This window comes from Octopus sinensis, linkage group LG8, assembly GCF_006345805.1.
Source record: "Octopus sinensis linkage group LG8, ASM634580v1, whole genome shotgun sequence".
Classification (NCBI taxonomy): Eukaryota; Metazoa; Mollusca; class Cephalopoda; order Octopoda; family Octopodidae; genus Octopus; species Octopus sinensis.
Genome location: NC_043004.1, coordinates 21,125,478 through 21,135,411, shown reverse-complemented (window position 1 = coordinate 21,135,411; position 9,934 = coordinate 21,125,478). Strand labels below are relative to the sequence as shown.

Genomic DNA, 9,934 nt, shown 5'->3' with positions numbered 1-9,934 from the left:
TTCCCTCATCAATCATAATGCACACCACATAATCATGTGACCAACCAAACTATCAGGTACTGTTACACATCACTGACCATAATGCGATTTGCCTTGTTTTAGCCATCAAATGATGCACCCCGCTGGCTAGGCAAGCAGGCTATCACTTCCCCTTAATCAAAAGGGGACTGGAGCAACGTGCAATGAAGCATTTTGCAAGTGTCTTCTATGATAGCCTTGTGCTAACCAAGTGGGTTTGGCTAATCAAAACTGAAAATAGCCATGTGTGTGTGTGTGTGTTTGAGTCTGTGTTTGTCCCCCACTGCTTCTTGACAACCAGTCCTGGTGTGTTAACATCCCTGTAGCCTAATGGTTCTGCAAAAGCGACAAATAGAATAAGTACCAAACTTAAAAATAAAACAAGTACTAGGATTGATTCATTTGACTAAAATTTCTTATGGGTGCTGCTCCAGCATGGCTGCAATCTAATGTCAGAAGCAGTAAAAAATAAAACATATATATATTTACTTCATTTTTGCATTTGGTTTGCAAGATTCTTGATCTGAATTCATGTATTGAAACAAATTTTTTTGTGTTTTGGGAGGTCAATTACACCAATAATAATAAACACATGCACTGGTTCAATATCACTTCTTTATTGTTATTTAATCAGTTAAATATCTAACCAACTAACAAATTACCTTAAGTAGCCATTGAGTTTAGTGGTGTAACACTATTGGATAGAGCAATTTATGTATTAAACACATTCCTGGCAGCTGGTGCATATATATTAATTTCTCATAGGAACATCATATTTTGTTTTGCTGTCATAATATACTACTAAGTATATTAAAAGTTTACAAGTAAATGCTGTATCCTACTTTTTATGTTAGCAGAGAAATTAAATAATTTTAAAGCTATCTTATTTATAGGTGTAGGAGTGGCTGTGTGGTAAGTAGCTTGCTTACTAACCACATGGTTCTGGGTTCAGTCTCGCTGTGTGGCACCTTGGGCAAGTGTCTTCTACTATAGCCTCGGGCTAACCAAAGCCTTGTGAGTGGATTTAATAGATGGAAACTGAAAGAAGCCTGTCATATATATGTATATGTATATATATATATATATGTGTGTGTGTGTGTGTGTATGTGTGTGTGTGTATGTGTGTGTGTGTGTGTGTGTGTGTGTGTGTGTGTGTTGTGTGTGTGTGTGTGTATGTGTGTGTGTGTATGTGTGTGTGTGTGTGTGTGTGTGTGTGTGTGTGTGTCTTTGTGTGTCTGTATTTGTCCCCCCAACATTGCTTGACAACCTATAGAATAAGTACTAGGCTTACAAAGAATAAGTCCTAGGGTCAATTTACTCAACTAAAGGTGGTGCTCCAGCATGGCTGCAGTCAAATGACTGAAACAAGTAAAAGAGTATCTCTATAGATTTTCTATGGAACAATGAGATTGAAGATAGAAAAAAAAATAATGGGTATCCCTACCAACAATTAATATGCATATAGCAGCTGCCAGGAATGCATTATATATATAAATTGATCTATCCAAATCTGTTATGCTACTAAACTTAGTGGCTGATTTTGTATATAGTTAATGGCTTGGGTGTGTTGCTGAAGAAGGAGCAATAACTCCTGAAATATGCATATACACTCATTACTTACTTGCATTGTTTACATAGACATATTCATATACAAAATCTTGTAACTTTCAGTACTGGCTCTAAATTTTATGGTAAATCTGTAGAGATAACTCAAAAGTGGAATACATGTGTGTGCAGTAGGGTGCTTACGTGTGTGTGTGTGTGTGTGTGTCTTTGCATGTGTGTGAGCATGTGCATATTTGTATCTCCTTCTCTTGACATTACATGATTTTTGTAAATGTATGTCATTCATTTCTAGTATCCTGTGGAAACATGTCTGGCTATGAGGAAATAGAACTTTGCTTGGTAAAATTAGGATTGGTGACAAGAATGGCATCTTGGTGTGGAAAATCTGCATCAATACATTTGTCCAACTCATACAAGCATGGAAGAATGGATGCTAAAATGATGATATCTACATGAAGGTAGGAGTCCATCAATGTTCAGTTCACAAGTCTTCTGCTATTTATCATAATTTTATAAGCCATCACAAAAAAATTTAAGACTAGGTGTCAATAGGGTCTCCTATATGCTGATGATCTAGTTGTTGAAGCTGAATCTAAATTCCTAACATGAAAGCTAAACATAGACCCGACTGGGCTTAAGGTAGACTTTGTACGTGGCATCACACCATGGATTTGCACGCCTTTTTGAAAGCTACAGTGAGGAGCAAAGCTTTGCTCAATTCATGGGACCCACCCCAAAGTTAAATGGCAGTTATATTGATAGCTGTGTCAATACTATCACCTTCACCAGACAACAGTTCAACAGGTTAATCTCTTTTCTTAACTCTTTCCATTCAAACACACCTTATCTATATCTAAACACCTCCACTAGTTTTCTCAACATCTATGTTGCTAGCAACAATATCCACCTATCAACCTCTGTCCACAATAATTTTACTGTCTCACATTTTTATTTTCATTATTTTCCCTTTCCCTCCTAGCAAACTAAATCTGTCATACTATTCTCTCTATTCTTTAGGTTTCACTGACTCTGTAGAATTGATTCTGATTTTCATTCTAGCTGTGAGAAAATTCAACATTTCTTCTTGAATCGAGTGTTCCTTTATTAGTTGTGGATCCTGCACACCACCCGGCAATCAACCACACCACTACTCTCTTACTCTTTTTACACACAACAAACTACAGATCAGATTCTACCTTCTTTCACCTTTCACCCATCCATCCTGCCATCGAAACACAAACTAATTTTGCAACTTCCAAATCCTACCTCACAGGGATTCTGATCTCTCCATACTCTTACTCTTTACTCTTTTACTTGTTTCAGTCATTTGACTGCGGCCATGCTGGAGCACCACCTTTAGTCGAGCAAATCGACCCCGGGACTTATTCTTTGTAAGCCCAGTACTTATTCTATCGGTCTCTTTTGCGGAACCACTAAGTGACGGGGACGTAAACACACCAGCATCGGTTGTCAAGCAATGCTAGGGGGACAAACACAGACACACAAACATATACACACACACTTACATATATATACATATATACGACAGGCTTCTTTCAGTTTCCGTCTACCAAATCCACTCACAATGCATTGGTCGGCCCGGGGCTATAGCAGAAGACACTTGTCCAAGATGCCATGCAGTGGGACTGAACCCGGAACCATGTGGTTGGTTAGCAAGCTACTTACCACACAGCCACTCCTGCGCCTTCAAAAGTAATAAGCCTCTCAGCAACCCCCTTGTTAGAAGCCCCATAGCCTCCAGTCATACACAACCAGGCACTTTTAAATACACTCATCAATGTTGCAACATTAAAATCATTATAACCATCATCAGGCTAAAGTCACAGTAACACCTTACTCTAAATTTTAGTTGTGCATCTTACAAGTTTATATTTTGCATTTTCCAAGCTCATATATTGCATCATCTGCAAATTTTATGGTACATTATAGATTGAGAAAACGGGTTGTCACCTTGCCAATTACTTTTGGGAGCACGTTTGAATCACACTATTATATACGCCAGGCAAACTTGTTACCACCCACATCAACACAATAGGCCTTTCTATTATCAATGTGCAGTGTCTCTGTTCATCATGGATCTACATACTTAAGGAAATAGCATGAACAGCGTTGCTCACTGAAACTTGGAATCATGTCACAAACAATTTTAAATTAATGTTTTTCCTTCTTCTCTTACACTTCTACCGAGGTCAGAATCCCGTTCTTATCCTATTGTTCTCCTTTCACTTCAGTTTTTCTCTCCACTCATCTACGTCTCTTCTTCTTATCATTTCTCTTTCCTTCTCTCTGTCTCTCCCAGTTTTTTCTCTCCTACTATTTCTTGTCAGCAGATGAAGCTCACATCTTGCATTCCTCATCAGCTACTGCCAATTTTTCAAACAGAAATAATGTAAATACTCTGCTGTCTGTATTCTATTCCCCGTCTGTCATATTTATTTTGAAGGAGGACTCCATCTAAAATGTTGGATACTCCATTCAGCATAGCTATCTCACTTGGCTTTTTCTGTCAAATAATACAAGCCCTATTGTCACTGACCATCAATATACTCCTTAGATTTTTGTTTCTCTCTCTCTCTCTTTCTCTTTGTATATATGTATACACTTTTACTCTTTTATTTGTTTCAGTCATTTGACTCTGGTCATGCTGGAGCACGGCCTTTAGTCAATCAAATCGACCCCAGGACTTATTCTTTGTAAGCCTAGTACTTATTCTATTGGTCTCTTTTTGCCGAACCGCTAACTTACGGGGATGTAAACACACCAGCATCGGTTGTCAAGCGATGTTGGGGGACAAACACAAACACACAAACATATATACACACACACATATATACATATATATGACGGGCTTCTTTCACTTTCTGTCTACCAAATCCACTCACAAGGCTTTGGTCGGGCCGAAGCTACAGTAGAAGACACTTGCATAAGGTGCCAAGCAGTGAGACAACCCGGAACCATGTGGTTGGTAAGCAATCTACTTACCACACAGCCACTCCTATGCCTATGTATATATATATATCGTGTCTATATGCAGCTGTGTACATCATACCTTTAGATTAGATTAAGTACATCATTTCTCTATGTGTTGCAAGAGGCAATCGAAAGGGTTCACAAGAAGTAGATAACTCAGTCATAAAACACTGTCTCAAAAATCAAAAAAAAAACCCCCACTTTTTTACCAATTTGTTGTTTTGGAGAAGTAGAGGAGGAAGAAAATACACCAGAGCTTCTTCTGGGTTCCACTTCTCTTCTATAAACAACTGTTTTTCAAATCATGCCAGTATTAAGTCAGCAAACTGGCAGAATTGCTAGAACAAGAATCCTGCTAGCTCGCTGGGCAAAATACTAGTAACATTTCATTTGTCCTTATGTTCTGAGTTCAAATTCTGCTGAGGACGACTTTGCCTTTCATTCTTTCAGGGTCAATGAAATAGGTACCAGTTAAGCAATGGGGTCAATGTAATCAACTTACCCCTTTACCTGAAATTGCCAGCCTTGTGTCAAAATTTGAAACCAATATATGCAAATATGTACTGAGATCCAAGAAATACCTTATTCTTAGGTACAATATTTCTTTTGTACTTATCTCTTACACTCTTTTACTCTTCTACTTGTGTCAGTCATTTGACTGTGCCCATGCTGGAGCACCGCTTTTACATATATAAGATGGGCTTCTTTCAGTTTCCGTCTACCAAATCCACTCACAAGGCTTTGGTCGGCCCGAGGCTATAGTAGAAGACACTTGCCCATGGTGCCACGCAGTGGGACTGAACCTGGAACCATGTGGTTCGTAAGCAAGCTACTTACCACACATCCACTCCTACGCCTATACACTGTGTAACTTACTCTTTGGGTAAGGTTGTTATAAATATGGTAGGATTAGTAGATGGGAGAATGAGATATGTATGAATAATACTAAAGCAGTTTTGCTCAATGGTTGGTGAGTCTTTATCAATTTGCTAAAGATTTCATGGTGTGCATGTTAGATCATTTGTGTGTGTGTTATTGTTGATGTTTAACCCCGGGCAAGCTGTCTTAGCAGCATTGTAGGCCCCCAGGCAAATCAATATACTGGGCCCTATAGTATTTATTTATTGACAGCAAGACAAATCATACATAGATCAGAAATGAATCCCTAATTGCCCAGTGTGCCCCTGCCTTTAGATAGCACTGGCCCCAAGTCACCCCAGATTGAACACACTTAAGATAAAAAGAGTTCCATCCCAGTATCCAAGTATTGCTTTCAGACATCATGTATTTAGTACTACATTGCCTGAATGTAGTCTCATGTATCATGAATTTAGAGATGGTTGGGTGTTATTTACAGCATAACAAGTATAAATATTTAGTGTTGGTTTCTCTGCATGCATGTGTGTATGTGTGTGAGAGAGAGAGAGTGTGAGTGTATGTACATGTGTGTATGTGTGTGAGTAACTACCCTATACAAAATATGTAGATGGTATCCCTAAAGTAAAAGTGTGAATACGGATCTTTTGGTTTCAAATAATGGTTTCAAATTTTGGCACAAGGATGTAATTTGCTAGAAGCAAGTAGAATAATAACTAAATAAAAATAGCAAAAGAAAAACAATAAAGAAGAAAGTGGGAGGGAAGGACTATGTAAGATGCGTGAGCCGTATCCTCAATGTGTGTATAGCTACATTGTGTAGCTACATTATACAAATGTCAGTCACATCCTCAATGCTAATCACACCTCACCTTTGTAGATGGTCTATAGTTAATCAGACTGTATGTACTTCTGAAAAGAAAAGATTAGTTCCTATACATACTGTTTTGGCAACATCGAAGATATATTATCACAATGGAATAGAGTGAGGTCTAGTGTATGATGGTTTAGTAGTAAGCTTTGCACTTATCATTGATTTCTGTAGTGACCGTGTGCTTGTGATATTGAAAAAGAGTTTATTGTCATGTGTCTATAGACTTACACAGTTTTCTTTGCTAACCACAAACTTTTCATAAAACTGACATGAATACTTAATTTTATGAAGACATCTAATGTTCTAATTCTTGTCTAACATGAAGTACTAAAATAGATTTTTTTTAAATGTAATTTGAAAGTTTTAATACAGCTGGCTTATAGCTAACTTATTGAATAAACAATAAATTCAGTTTGTGGATAGGAAAATTAAGAGTGGAAAACTTTCAAATACAAATTCAAAATTTGCAATAAAACAAGATAGTTATTTAGATGCTTTGTACTTCAAATAAAATAGATTAAGTGCAATTTAATTTTTTTTTTTTTGTCAATGTTATATACAGCAATAATGCATAGACCTCAGACTTTGTGATTGTTGCATACAGAAATAAGTTGTATAGCTTAGATGTGGGCCACACAAAGAGCGGACAGTGCTGCTTTTTGCTATTATCATAGCATGAATAATGGTTTCAAATTTTGGCACAAGGTCAATCAAAGTTTGAATAATGGTTCATCATTGATATTTGCTTTTATTTAGAAAATACTGTGTGGGTCACAAGTAAGATTGTATGGGTTACAGACAGTATAAAAACTACTGTAGGCCATAGCAGTAAATCTGTTGGTACATCACTGTTAAACAGCAGAATAACAGCTCAAATATCTAAAGAGACATTAGTAACTATTGATGTTTTTCAACTTGAGTTTGCCTCAGTCTAGACAGACTTATTATTGAGGGCATCCCTGTCATGACCCTTCTAATTCTATATAAGAAAACTTATCCTTCCATCTAAAAAAAAAAAACAGTGGTTGGGTGTGATCTGAGAGAGATTTAGTTGTTATTTCCAACAGGCTGAGCAACAACTTAAGAGTTAACACTATCTTCTCAGCAGGTCAATGTAAGTTATTTCTGGAAGTGAAATAAATCAGTTATAACACACACACACACACACATATATTTATTTGAGTTTGTTGCAAAGTTGTGGATAAGGGTTCAAATTCTTGTAACAGCTCTTCCTTCACATGGTAATAATTATTTGTATTGTTGTTATTTTGGTCCAGCTGTTAATAAAGGTGGTGGCAAGGGCGGCAACAGTGGTGCTGGTATGGCTGGTGGGTGAGGGTAGCACTGTTATTGTTGTTGTTGTTGGCAGTACTGCTGGGTGTGTGTGGGGGGGTGTCATTGTTGTTGCTAGTGGTGATGCTGTTGTTAATGATTGGCACAGATATTAGTATTTCTAGTGGTGGTGAGGGTGGTGGTAATAATAATGTTCGTCCTTCGGTTCGAAGATGACCAACTGACATCATCTGATGGAACTGCCGCCATGAGACCGGAGGTGGCTGGTGAGGCCAATCCGGGCAAGGAAGCCCCTCCCACAGGTGGGGCAGAAGTGGGTAGGGGCAGTGCTACTGGTGCAGGCGGCTCTGACTTTACGCATCTGACGTTTCTGCTCCGCTGACCGAATCCGTCCCTCCTCGGCTGTCCCTGCTCCCACGGTGATTGCGCTGCGCCAGGATGAGCGGTTGGCAGCAAGTGTCTCCCAGGTCTCTGTTCCGATGGAGAAGTCTTTGAGAGAGACCTTGAGACTATCCTTGTAGCGCTTTTTCTGCCCTCCGACTTTGCGCCTGCCCTGGCCGAGTTCACCGTAGAAGAGCTGTTTTGGGATGCGAGTGTCGGACATGCGGGAGACATGGCCCGCCCATCTCAGCTGGTCCTTGCGCATGATTGTGATGGTGCTAGGGAGATCTGCCTGCTTCAGAACTTCCGTGTCTGGGACTTTGTCCTGCCAGCGGATGTGAAGGAGATTCCGAAGACACCTGAGATGGAAGTGGTTTATCTGGCGCTCGTGCCTTCGGTAAGCAGTCCACGTCTCGCAGCCGTATAGTAGAGTGGTAAGCACGACTGCCCGGTAGACTTTCAGCTTGGTGTTGAGGCTGATTCCTCTCCGCTCCCAGACTTTCTCTCGCAGTCTCCCAAACGCGCTGCTTGCCTTGGAGATTCTGTTGATGGTTTCAGCATCTATGTTGGCATTGCAGGAGAGAGTGCTGCCCAGGTAGGTGAAGTTTTCCACCACTCGTAAGATCCGTCCGTTCACCCTTATCTGAGGCTCATGGTATTGTTTGCCGGGGGCTGGCTGAAACATCACTTCGGTTTTCTTTGCACTGATGGTGAGACCGAAGTTGTCACAGGCTGATGAGAACCTGTCCATCTCGAGCTGCATCTCCTGCTCATCGATTGCATTAAGGGCGCAGTCGTCAGCAAAGAGAAAGTCTCTGACGACTGTCTCCCTCACCTTTGTGACAGCCTGCAATCTCCTGGAGTTGAAAAGTTTCCGTCTGTCCTGTACTTGATGTTGATACCGGACTTGCAGTCCCTAAAGGCGTCGGACATCATTGCCGAGAACATGATGCTGAACAGTGTTGGGGCCAGGACACAGCCCTGCCTGACTCCGTTGGTCACCTGGAAGGCTTCAGATGAGTCGCCGTCCTCAAGGATTCTGGCTGTCATTCCGTCGTGGAACTGGCGGACAATTGCAATAAATTTGCTGGGGCAACCAAATTTTCCCATGACCTTCCATAGTCCCTCCCGACTGACTGTATCAAAGGCCTTGGTGAGGTCAACAAAGGTCATGCAGAGGTCAAGGTGCTGCTCCATGCATTTCTCCTGGAGCTGGCGGGCGGCGAATATCATGTCAGTGGTCCCTCGACCCGCACGGAAGCCACACTGGCTCTCAGGGAGAAGGCCTTGCTCCAAGTGTTCCAGAAGGCGGTCAAGCAGGACCCGGGCCAGGATCTTGCCTGCTATGGACAAGAGGGAAATACCTCGGTGGTTGTCGCAGGACTGCCGATCTCCTTTCCGCTTATAAATGTGGACGATTGTTGCATCCCGGAAATCTTGAGGGAGTTGTTCCCTGTCCCACATCGACTGGAACAGGCTGGTGAGCTGACTGATCATGGTGGGGCCTCCCGACTTGAACACCTCTGCAGGGATGGCGTCAGAGCCTGGAGCTTTGCCGGTGGTAGTGTTGCTGTGGTTGTATTATTGTTGTCCTTGTTGCAGTTGTAGGTAACCATGTCAATAGATTTCGACTGATTATGTCTGCTGCCCTAATTAATCATTATCTTCCTTCAGTTTATTGATCTGTTATTTATATCAATTGATTTCAGTTTGGTAAAGTTTGGCAACAAGTTTACCTGTGGGAAAGAGAAGAGTGAAGGAAATAAGGTAGGAGGTAAATAATTCTCTTATTGATATAGTAGTAGTAGTAGTATTGTAGTAGTAGTAGAGGTGGTGGTGGTGGTAGCAGCAACAGTAGAGGTGGTGATAGTGGTGGTAGTGGTAGTAGTAGCAGTAAAGGTGGTGGTGGTGTGTTGGTGGTGGTGGTGGTGGTGA

At 40.7% G+C, this 9,934-nt stretch overlaps 1 long non-coding RNA gene across 1 annotated transcript in view; it reads right to left on the bottom strand.

The window, feature by feature from the left end:
• Window positions 1-521: 521 nt before the first annotated feature.
• The window catches only part of LOC118764504, a 12,080-nt gene continuing 2,667 nt past the window's right edge, over window positions 522-9,934 (bottom strand). The window contains exons 2-3 of the long non-coding RNA XR_005000316.1: window positions 1,541-1,544; window positions 522-535 (exon numbers count right to left, since the gene is read on the bottom strand). This is a non-coding gene — a long non-coding RNA (uncharacterized LOC118764504). The remainder of the gene's footprint in view (window positions 536-1,540; window positions 1,545-9,934) is intronic.